We start from the raw sequence: 12272 nt of genomic DNA, 5'->3' as shown, positions 1-12272 counted from the left end.
TTTTTTACTAGTAATGGTGGCGATCAGTGACTTATAGTGGGACTATGATATTGCGGCAAACATTCTGACACTCAGACCCGATTCACACTAGCGCAACTTGTCAGGCGACTTGTCAGACTGACAAGTCGCGCTCCCTCGCGGTCCATTGACTGCTACAGGACCCGTTCTAATAGGAGCGACCTCGGAGCGACTTGCATAGACTTCCATTATGGGAAGTCCATGCAAGTCGCTCCGAAGTCGTGGTGCATGGGAATGCACAAGTCGCCCCTGAAGTAGTACAGAGTCGTGCCGCCCCAGTGTGAACCGACTCCAACTGACACTTTTTGGGAACCAATGACACTAATACAGTAAAAAGTGATAAAAAAATATGCACTGTCACTGTACTAATGACACTTGCTGGGGAGGGGTTAACATCAGGGGCGATCAAAGGGTTAACTGCATGCCTAGCCAGGGTTTTACTATACTGTGTGAGGTGCTTTTACTAGGGGAAGGGATGGAACTTATTCCTTGCTTTACAGGGACACAAATTCTATCCCTTTCCCCCTGTCAAAACTTGTTACCATAGGCAGATTGCAAGTTCTGTCTCCATGCCTGATGATCAGCGGATGCCGGAGTACATTGGGTACCGTGCACTCGCTGATCGGCTTCTGCTGTGTGTAATCGTAGAGGAAGCAACCTGCTGGTGGCTTGCATGCGTGCCCCCTACCCAGGAAGTTTCGGATCACGTACTGTATATATATATATACACGATCCGACACACAGGTGCCACCCTGTACTGTAGCAGTAAAATTGCTGTAGGGTGGTTAAAAGCCTTAAAAGCTATAAAGATCTAAAAGCTATAGGAAAATGTAATACAATGTCAAAACAGAGTACACAAAGATACTTCAAAACCACAATCCTACATTCCCCCGAACACCCTTTTTATCTCTATATCCCCAGTTATTCCTAAAATATACCAAATATAAACTTTAGGTATTTTTTTTAGTAGAAATAATATAGGCTAGTGTTAAGGCAGTACATGGGAACTTGAATAGGCAACAAATAGAAAGAGCTTTGCACTGTGGGTCTTTTTTGATGTTTTTGCTGCTGACAGCACAGTTGTGGTCTGTAACCTCTGCCTGCGGTATATCAGATGTGCCATTTGGGTACCACATGCATGAGGAAACACATAACTTCCACCACAGTATAGTTGCAAGGGAAAAACCGATGCCCATAGGCCTTAGGCGTTTCACAACACAGGCAAGCAGAAGCAAATGGTGGTTAGGGGAAAGAGCAGGCCAAAGTTGCCTGACTTTCCCCAAATCAAGGATTCTATCTTGTGAAGGCATATTTTATTTTATTTTATTTTATTATAATAAGACCTTTCAGGGCAAAGCTGAACTTTGTTTGTGGCAAGTCAATACATACTTGTTCATTAAAGTTGTGTACACAAAAGTACCACATGTTTATTCAACCTCTTGCCATATCTGCCATTAGATTTAGTTACAGGTACATAGCAGAGGGAGTCGTTTTTTTAACAGTGCATGCGGATTCATCACTTTTAAATTTGCCATATATTTAACCACATGCCAACCGCTCGCCGCAGTTTTACTGCGGCAGGCTGGTTCAGCTGCGCAAATCGACATAGGGGTACGTCGGTCGCGGGAGTGGTGCTGGGAGGCTCCCGCCCCCACTCGACAGCGGGGTTGGCTATCCACAGGACCGGCAGCCGCGATTGCTGCCGGGCACCCGCGATCGCTCCCCGCAGAGAGAGAAGGACAGTCTGCTGTGGACACAGCTGACCGTTGTTCTCTCTGAAATTATCACAGCGAGAGCCTGTTATCCTTCTATATAGGATCACAGGTCTATGTGTTAATTTCACAAGTCCCTCCCCCCACAGTTAGAAAACACCCCCTAGGCTCACAATTAACCCTTTGATCACCCCTAGGTTAAATCCTTCCCTGCCAGTATCATTATTACAGTAACAGTGAATATTTTTAGCACTGATTACTGTAGTAATGTCACTGGTCCCCCCAAAAGTGTCAAAAATGTCAGTTAGGGGTACAATCTGTCCATCGCAATGTCACACTCCCACTAAAGATTGCAGATCGCCGCCTTTAGTAGTAAATAAATAAATAAATAAATCAAAATGACATAAATCTTTCCCCTAGTTTGTAGACACGATAATTTTTGCATAAACCAATCAAAATACGATTATTGCGTTTTTTTTTACCAAAAATACGTAGCAGAAAATTGGCCTAAAAGGATGAAAAATTTAGATTTTTTTCAATTTTTTTGTTGGTGGGGGGATGTTATTTAGCAGAATGTGAAAAATATTGTTTTTTTTATTTTTCAGAATTGTCGCATTTTTTTGTTTATAGCGCAAAAAATAAAAATTACAAAATGATAAAATACCACCAAAAGAAAGCTCTATTTGTGGGGGGAAAAGGACATCAATTTTATATCGGTACAGTATTGCATGGCCGCGCAATTTTCCGTTAAAGTAACGCAGTGCAGAATCACAAAAAATGGCCTGGTCATTAAGGGGGCAAATCCTTTATTATTTTTTTTTTTTCTTGTAAGACTAACCCTGTCCTGGTCAAGCAAATGAAGGCAGGGATGGTAATGCAAGCTGTGTATTTACTTAAAAAAAAAAGGAAGCCCTAGGGTTATACAGGCTCCTTTTCCCTATGCAAACCCCCCCCCCCCCCCCCCAAAAAAAAAAAAAAAAAAAACCTGCCTGACCTAACACAGCACAGAAGACGGGAAGGCACCAGCAAATAGGGGGAAATTCTATGGCCAGAGGGAAGGGCAGAAAGCAAAAAGTTACCTCTTGAATCCTACGGCCATAGACTGCCTGCCCTTCCTCAAATTTTAAATTGTTTGTGTTCCGGAGAGCTGTTATTTGTTTTCACCCCACCAATGGTGTACGGCAAAGAAGATGGTGAAGTAATTGACAAAACTTTTTTCTTTATTTTCCACCCAGTCACAGAGCAGCCACTTGCCTTCAAGTGCTGCTGATGCCCGCTTTTCATCCTCCTCCTCCATATCAAGGGCACATATGAGTCATAATTTTGGGCATGCTAATGTAGCACTCTCTAGTGGTAGACTAGTGTAGGTAAATTGGTTTTTGTGACTCATGGTAGTTGTGTGAATCTATAATTGGGTTGGGTTACTGCAGGTCAGACTGGAGGGCTCTACAAGTCAGGCCTCTGGCACCTCCCCCTGATTCTAGAAACTTAAAAAAGTTTCTGGAAGCTAGTGGGTGGAGGCCAGGAGGTGCTAATCTTCATGATTATGGGAATCAGGGTAATTCCCAGGCAGGAAGCCTGGAAGGGTGGCTGCATCATATGTAGCCTGGCCAGCAAACAAATTGGGTGGAAAATGGAGTGAGGAAGCTCTGTTGTGTGGAATGGGAGGAGAGCCCGGGTTGAGGGGTGCTCTGCCTCCAGGCTGAGAGCTGCAAAAGGAAGACATACAGAGGGATCTCTACTATCCCATGGTCTCAGTTGGGAGACACCCTGGCTTGCGGAGAAGGACCTGTACAGCAGGAGGTCTGAACAGTCATCTCTTCTGAGGCAGCAGGATTTGCAGGGACAGTGTGAGTACTTCTACATCCCCCAGGGCCAGAAAGAGTTATATCAAACATGCTTTTCTGGGACTGTGCTAGCAAGCTGTGACCCAATCTCATGGGACATTCCACTAAGCAGCCAGGTGGGCTGGTATTTTCAAGGAAAGTGAACATAGAGCTCCGGCAAAGAGAGATTTGCTAAAATTCTACTCTGGGGACCCCAAGCTCTCAAAAAGAGGGATTTCCTTGCCAGGTTCATAGAGATTGTTGCTGTGTCGGGGGAATACAATCAAGTGTATGTTCATTTTCTGGATTACATAGAGAAAGAAGTTGACCTCATCATTGTTCTTCAAGTCAAACTGGGCATCCCATAATTCCAATCCCATACCGTATCCAAGTTATTTTCCCCAATAAAACAACAAAAACAATAAGGCAGTAGCATAGGCGTGTGCACAGGGTGTGCCTGGGCACACCCTAATGCCCAGGCACATCTGGCACACCCCAGGGCTTTTTTGCTGGCAGAATGTGTGGGAATCAATCTCTATTTCAGCACCTCTGCTAATGTATAATGGCAGAGCTGCGAGTCAGTCGGCTGTGTACCTCCTATAAATGAAGTCACTGACCGCGGATTAAGCAGGCAGGCGGCCGCATTTTCCGATGCTACTTCTGTAGTTCCGGCTACAGCATCACTGACAGCTGAATATCACTCCGCCGCCTGCTGTCAGGTATGCTGTAGCCAGACTATAGACGTAGCAACAGCCAGTGGCAAAACAATAGGGGGTGCGACCCGACCCCGTGCTGAAGGGGGCCCCTGTAGCTCCCCTGTCACATTTGTCTACACCTGTGTCGGAGTCGGTTCTAGGTACACATGACTACTTGTCACCATCCTGGATAGTGGATACAGCTAGCATCAGGCTGGATAGGGGAGCCAGCGGGGCGGCATATAGGAGAACCGATCTCCTTATTCACTTCTTGACTCCTGTGACATTCAGTGGCTGCAGGAGCGGGATCGGTTGTTAGTGTATGCCGTCCCACCGGACCTCCTATTCAGCCTGCTGCTAGCTATCCACGATGGTTGGTGACAAGCATCCGTACCAAGGACTGCCTCCTAGCTCCGCCCCCCGACTCCAGCTTCAGCTCCCGCCTCTGTCAATGCTGTTCCTGCCGCTGGGCACAGTAGGAGAAATGCTAGAAATGCCTCCTTGTCCCTTCTGCCTGGTAAGACACAAACACAATGTCTGCCACAGCAGAGTGTAGTGTTCCAGCCTGGTGTCCTAGTGACTGTCACTCTGCCCCCCCCCACACTGCCCCCTCCTTTTATTTTGTTCCCATCATACTGCCCCCTCCCATCATGCTGCCCTCCCCCCTTACTGCCCCTCTTGGCACACTATACCCCCACTGCTGCCCCCCCCACTGCCCCTCCTGTTATTTTGTCCCCTCCATGCTGTCCCCTTCCATCATGCTGCCCTCCCCCCTTACTGCCCCCTCTTGGCACACTATACCCCCACTGCTGCCCTCCCCCCCATACTGCCCCCTCCTGTTATTTTGTCCCCTCCATGCTGTCCCCTCCCATCATGCTGCCCTCCCCCCTTACTGCCCCCTATTGGCACACTATACCCCCACTGCTGCCCCCCATACTGCCCCCTCCTGTTATTTTGTCCCCTCCATGCTGTCCCCTCCCATCATGCTGCCCTCCCCCCTTACTGCCCCCTCTTGGCACACTATACCCCCACTGATGCCCCCCCCCATACTGCCCCCTCCTGTTATTTTGTCCCCTCCATACTGTCCCCTCCCATCCTGCTGCCCCCATATCATACTACCCCCTCCTGGCACACTGTTCCCCCATACTTCCCTCCACTTCCCACCCCTCCCATCACGCTGTCCCTCTCCCATCATGCTGTCCCTCTCCCATCATGCTGTCCCTCTCCCATCATGCTGTCCCTCTCCCATAACGCTGTCCCTCTCCCATCATGCTGCCCCCCCATACTGCTCCCTCCTTTACACCACAGTCCACAGTACTCTTTACATCCAATTTCCCAGTGTAAAGGGGAACTCTGGGGATTCTGATGTGAGGGAGGCTCTCTGGGAACCTTGATTTAAGGGGGGTAACTGTGATAGACTAAACACTATTGACTCTGCTTTTAGGGGAAATGCTGTAGACTCAGATGTAAAGGAGGACTCTGATGTGAGGGGAACACTGTGGCCACTGTGGAATATGTAGCGGCTCATTCACAAATGCTTTGTTTTCTGAAGAGCGATCCACAAACAGATTGATCTTCAGAGAGCATTTTAGAGGAGGTGAAGAGGCATTGTATTGCCTCCTCACCACCTGCTTTAATCCATTGAACTCTACATTGCACATGGTTGTGGGGCACTTGCAGAATGCCACCATTCATTTGAATGGGTCACAGTCAGTGGGTTCTTCACCTGCTGAAAGCAACAGGGGATATAATTGCAGCTGTGGCATATGAACATGCCCAGCTGCTGCCTCTACAGCTAAAAGATGGTAGCGGTTGAGGGGTGGTAAAAGAACGTTTCGAAAGCAGAATTTTACTGCCCTTCAACCACTATAAACAATTAAATGTTGTAATAAGTTACAAAAATAAAGTGTTTTATTTATTTATTTAATACATTTAAAAAATGTTTTGATACATTTAAATGTTTGTTCACATTTATTTATAAGGGTGTTTGCGTGTGTATGTGTATATATATATATATGCGCATGTGAGTTTGAGTTTTGGGGTGCACACCCTAATGCAATAGGCTGCGCACACCTATGGGCAGTAGTCTCACTCAAGATACCCCGTTAAAAGATAACAGAAAATATTTAATGGTAGCCACCTCTGCGACAATTGCTAAACTGTCAATTTTGTAGATGGCTAGCAGAACCGCTTCATTTTCACATGTTATGTGGCAGCAATTGTTTTTAAGAAAAAATGATCAGGACTTCTTTCCCTACATTTGTGCAAATGCAAATGCACAGATCTGAACTGAGCTTCAGATCACAATGCCATCTCTTTACATGTCAACCCCCCCCCCCTTCACATTACTGTGCTCAGCCCCCAATTAATGTCCTTAGTTCCCCCTACCCCAATTACTGTCCCCTGCTCCCCCCCCCCATTACTGTCATTAGACCTCACTTTCAAATCACCCCCTCATTCCTGTCAACCTTACACAGACAGGGCGGAGGGCAGGAGGCACAACAGGTCTAGACAGAGGGCGGGAGCAGCAAGAGCTGCAACCAATCACTGCAAGCTAGTGATTGGTTGCTTGGACCACTGTGCATACTAGCAACCGATCACCTGCTTGTTAACTCAGCAGTCCCCACTTTCCATCCAGAGCTGTTCTGCCTCCTGCTGTTGGCTTTGTAAGAATGAGAGTGGCAGCAGAGGCTGGGGGAGGGGAGGAGGGAACCGGCTCCTAAATGGCAGGACAGCGACAATCGGCATGGGACATTGACTCTGTCTGGATCCACCATTTAATGATGCCTGACCTACATCATATTCGTTTTGTTTGTTGGATAGGTAACTAACAAGGATTCTGTGATATGCCTGGATTTTTTTTAAATCCCTGGATGGTTGGTGGGACATGGTGCGGCTGTGGGTGGAGAGGAGTGGGAGTTTATCACCTCTTCCCCCTCCCCCTTTTTTTTTTTACTTACAGTATGAGCTAGGGATGTGGTGCAGTTTGTATTAACAAACACCAGATACCCACATACTTACCAAAGCCAACACCTATAGGTTTTGCACAGACACTGAGCAGATGCCAGCTGACTAGGAAAAGATTCAGATTGTTGTGGATACAATGAATAGTAGACCCTTTGTGGTATCTGCATGTTGGAGAGACTGTGAGCCTTTAAAATGGCCGTGACTATAGCCCCGTACACACGCACAGATTGTTGGCCAACTGATCGGCCAACTTTTGTCCAGTGTTGTTGTGTTGGTTGAAATGTGCTCTAGACTGCACACGAATTTTGTTGGCCAACAACAACCAACTTCAGAAGTGATGTCATGTGCTGGTTTACTTTCCGTGTGTTTTTTCTTCTCTGAGTATGCCCAGTCTTGCTCATCTGATTTTTGTCTGCCGAAATCTGTACTGACTGACGAACAATCGGCCGTTCTTTGTTGGCCAACAACAATTTTATAGCATGCACACCAGATTTTTTTCGGCCGAAAATTTGCAGTTGGTTGTCGGAAGCATCATACTAACAAGCCGACAATCGGCAGATCGGACGTTGGCCAACTATTTACGGCCAACAATCTGTGAGTGTGTACTGGGCTTAAAGCCCCGTACACACGTCCGAATGTCGGCCGAACGATCGGCCGTCTTTTGTCCAGTGCTGTCCTGTCGGCTGAAAAGTGCAAAAGACTGCACACGAATTTTGTCGGCCAACAACAGCCGACTGCAGAAGTGATGTCATGTGATGGTTAACTTTCCGTGTGTTTTTTTCTTTTCTGAGCATGCCCAGTCTTGCTAATCTGCTGTTTGTCGGCCGAATTCTGTACTGACTGGCGAACAATCAGCCGTTCTGGTGACGGCCAACAAAAATTTTAAAGTCTGCACGACAGATTCTGTTCGGCCGAAAATGCGCTGTCGGCTGTCGGAAGCATCATACTAACAAGCCTACAATCAGCCGATCGGTCGTCGGCCGAATATTTACGGCCGACAATCGGTACGTGTGTACGGGGCTTTAGTCTAAGCACACACACACCAGAGCATCCTGCAAGGAGTAATGGACTTTACACTTGGATAATACTTGATTGCGGTCCACAGACACGCCTGTACAGATAGAAGTTGACCAGGAATAGAACCAGATCCAAATAAAATAAATAAGTGCTGCACAAAAATACATAATATATAATAGCAAATCAGTGAAATTGATTGATTTTAGATGATAAATAAAAACTTATCGTGAATGTATGCATATATAATAGCTGTGATGTGATAAACTGATATATACACAGAAAATAAATGAATGAATAAATATCCCAGATTGGGAGCCTGAACATTGCAGGAAATCATTCATTACCCCAGATTGGGAGTCTGTACATTGGAGGAAATTATTCATTACCCCAGATTGGGAGCCTGAACATTGGAGGAAATCATTACCCCAGATAGGAAATCATTACCCCAGATTGGGAGCCTGAACATTGGAGGAAATCATTACCCCAGATTGGGAGCCTGAACTTTGGAGGAAATCATTACCCCAGATTGGGAGCCTGAACATTGGAGGAAATCATTACCCCAGATAGGAAATCATTACCCCAGATTGGGAGCCTGAACATTGGAGGAAATCATCCACCCTTTCCCTGCTGGGATTTACATGCTGGTATAGACCAAGCTTAATTGCGAGGTCACACTCAATGAGGTGAGCACCCACCCAACGGGGGGTCACAAGACTGGAGGTGACACATCCGACAAACCGTCTTAAAGTCATTCAAAAGTGGAACTTCCGCTTTAAGTGGTCCTGACCCCCTGAAATGCCACTTTTGGCATGTCATTTTTTTGGGGGGAGCGCGGTTACCTAGTTTTGACAGGTACCCGCTCCCACTTCTACTCTTGGCGGCTTGAGCGGAAGTTCTCCTCTCCCCCTCCCTCCCTGCAATCTTCTGGAACACGTCCCAGAGGATTGTCTGGCCAGTCACAACGTGCAGTGCGACTCGGGCATGCGCAGTGCGTACCCGGCTGTGAAGCCGCCTGCTGTCACAGCCAGGTACCCACAGTGGTGATGCCGCTGCAACGGGGAGAAGACGGAGAGAACCGCGGCTCTCCCTGGCCGCATCGCTGGACTGTGGAACAGGTGAGTATGTGTTTATTAAAAGTCAGCAGCTACACTTTTTGTAGCTGCTGACTTTTAATAAACACAAAAGCCAGTGGAACTCCGCTTTAATAACTACTTTTTATGGATTGTCAAATTTTATTTTGAGCACTGGTGATTGGAACAGTTTTTCAACAAATTCACAAATATATTTACTGTCATTTTCTATTATAGATTATATTGAAGATTATATTTATATATGTATTTATTTATATATTTATTTATTCATTAATTTATTTTCTGTGTATATATATATTTATATATGTATATATATATATATATATATATATATATATCTCAGTTTATCACATCACAGCTATTGTATATGCATACATTCATGGATATAATAAGAATTTATTCAATCTTTAAAAAAAAACAAAAAAACAAATACAATCAAATAAAATTAATCAATTTCACAGATTTTGCTATTATATATTATGTATTTTTGCCCAGCACTTATTTATTTTATTATTTATTCATACTGACCGAATGGGGAGTGATTAGTGCAAGCAGCATAATTAATCATTGTAACATAGTAGCTCACAAGACCATTAATTTAATTAGAACCAGATCCTAGTATACAGTTGACAGGCAATAACAGAAGAGACAGGTAAAAGGTCAGGGCAGGCAGTGAACAAGTGTAGTCAGAAACAGGCTGAAGTTGGCAAATGAAGAAACTGGTATATAGAAAAAAAACATGGACGGGGGCTTGGAGGGCTTGGAAAGGAACCTAATGCTCAGGCAACAGGAGTTGGTCTGAGAACAGCTAAATAGTAAGTTTGATTTTCTGGCTGGGTGGAGACTCATACTGTAGGTGCTATATAAACAAGCAGGTACGTTCTGGTGACTCCTATACCTCCTGGTCCTGGAACAAAGCATGCTGTAACAAGAAAACATAGACCGCATGCTAGTATGACCACAAGTAGCCAATTTGCTTTGTGTTACTGATTTTTAAAAGGAGTGAGAGGCCTTTTAAAAAAGATAGGGCCGAAACCTCAGACTGGTCCAGACTGTTACAATTATTATGTTTTAAAGGGGTTCTAAAGGCAGAAGGTTTTGTATCCTAATGCATTCTATGCATTAAGATACAAGACCTTCTGTGTGCAGCAGTCCCCCCATACTTATCTGAGCCCCATCTCGATCCAGCGATGTTGCATGAGAGCCTAGTCTTTCCGGGGACTCACCCTGAAACAGCAGCGAGTGTCATTGTCAATCAAAATCAGTGAACCAATGAGGAGAGAGGGGGGCAGGGCCAAGCTGCCGCTCTGTGTCTGAAAGGACACACAGAGTAGCTGCTTGCTGTGGGGGCACTGGGCAGGAGGGAGCAGCCAGGAGGGACCAGAGAAGAGGAGGATCTGGGCTGCTCTTTGCAAAACAACAGCACAGAGTAGGTAAGTATGACATATTTGTTATTTTTTACCAAAAAAAAAAACAAGACTTAAATATAACTTTAAGTTGCATTATTTACAGATTAACACTTTTGTAATCTTTTCATTTATTTAATTTTTTTTACTTGTAAGGCTGTCTTATACCATGTTTAAACAATGTTTTGAGACTACTAAGGACATCTTCCCTACTGTAGTAGCAGGGACTATGTTTTCAAGGTGTACTGTACCAGATGGGAAAAGCTAATAAACGTCTTCTTGGTTGTGCCAGACACCCTGACTGACACTTGACTGAGGGACAGAGTTCCAAGCCTCATTTACCTCTAACCCTGTAAACCCAAGTACAACACCTCTGCCCATCCCAAAATGACTAAAATCACAAATATCTTAATTGATTTTGAATGGTCATAGCAGCCCTTTTTTTTTACACAACAAAAAATGAAATAAAGCATTGGAGCATAATGCAAAAAAAGGCATTACAATATAATCAACGCCTTGACAGAGTAGCAATTGCTACCAAGTCAAAGGTCTTTGAAGACCTGTATAATTCCTACAAAATGGGCTGTAACTGCCACCCAGTAATATGGCCTTCAGCTGCTACTACACCATCCTTGAGACAAAGATCCACCTACATACACGCAGATACAACCCATTAAAGACAATGTTATCAATGTAACCTATTGCTGGGAAGGGACATCCATATCTAAGATAGGCCCAACCCATAATCCTCCAACATTTTAAGACAGCACTGCCTTCAAAGACCCATAGACCCCATTAGCGGCTTTAAAATGCAAACAGAATGACCTGGACACCAAAGTCAGTCAAAGCTGCCCAGGCATCGGCAGCAGCACACTGTGTTACCAGCAGGCAGGCGGGGCCTTGAGCTCCACTGATGCTCTGACCCCTTGCCTTGCCTTGCACGCTGTTCTGTACTGGAGGCGCCTTGGGGTTGGAGTCGGAGTGGAGCCGTTAGCAGAGTGCAGTGCATCGCATTGCATTGGAGCTGAGCGCCAGGACCAGTCACCAGGTAGGCAAGAGTCCAGACACTACTTGATGGCTTATTTTAGGCCTGGTTGGTGACCCACATGTGCACAGGCATAGGAGCCCATTGATTCGAATGGGCTGCTATGCCTGCGTTTTTCCGCTGAAAAAAGGTGCATGCAGCATTTAAAAAAATCCAGTGTCCTTGAAATCCATCCTGCTTTTGCACCATGCAACTTACCTGCAGTTCCTGCACATGCAAACTGTGTTTTTAAATGCTGGACCCACGTTTATAAAAACGCAGAAAACTTGCCAATGCAGGAACTGCAGGTAAGTCACATGGTGCAAAAGCAGGATGGATTTCAAGGCCACTGGATTTTTTTTAAATGCTGCATGCACATTTTTTCTGCAGAAAACGAGGGCATTGCAGCCCATTTAAATCGATGGGCTGCTATGCCTGTGCAAATGTGGGCCGCTAACCCGCATACATGTGAACCAGGCCATAAGCAGTAGTAAAGTAATTTACAAAAACTGCGAC

The sequence above is a fragment of the Pelophylax lessonae genome (assembly GCF_965119305.1).
Source record: "Pelophylax lessonae genome assembly, chromosome: 4".
Taxonomy (NCBI): domain Eukaryota; kingdom Metazoa; phylum Chordata; class Amphibia; order Anura; family Ranidae; genus Pelophylax; species Pelophylax lessonae.
This window is presented reverse-complemented; position numbering follows the sequence as displayed.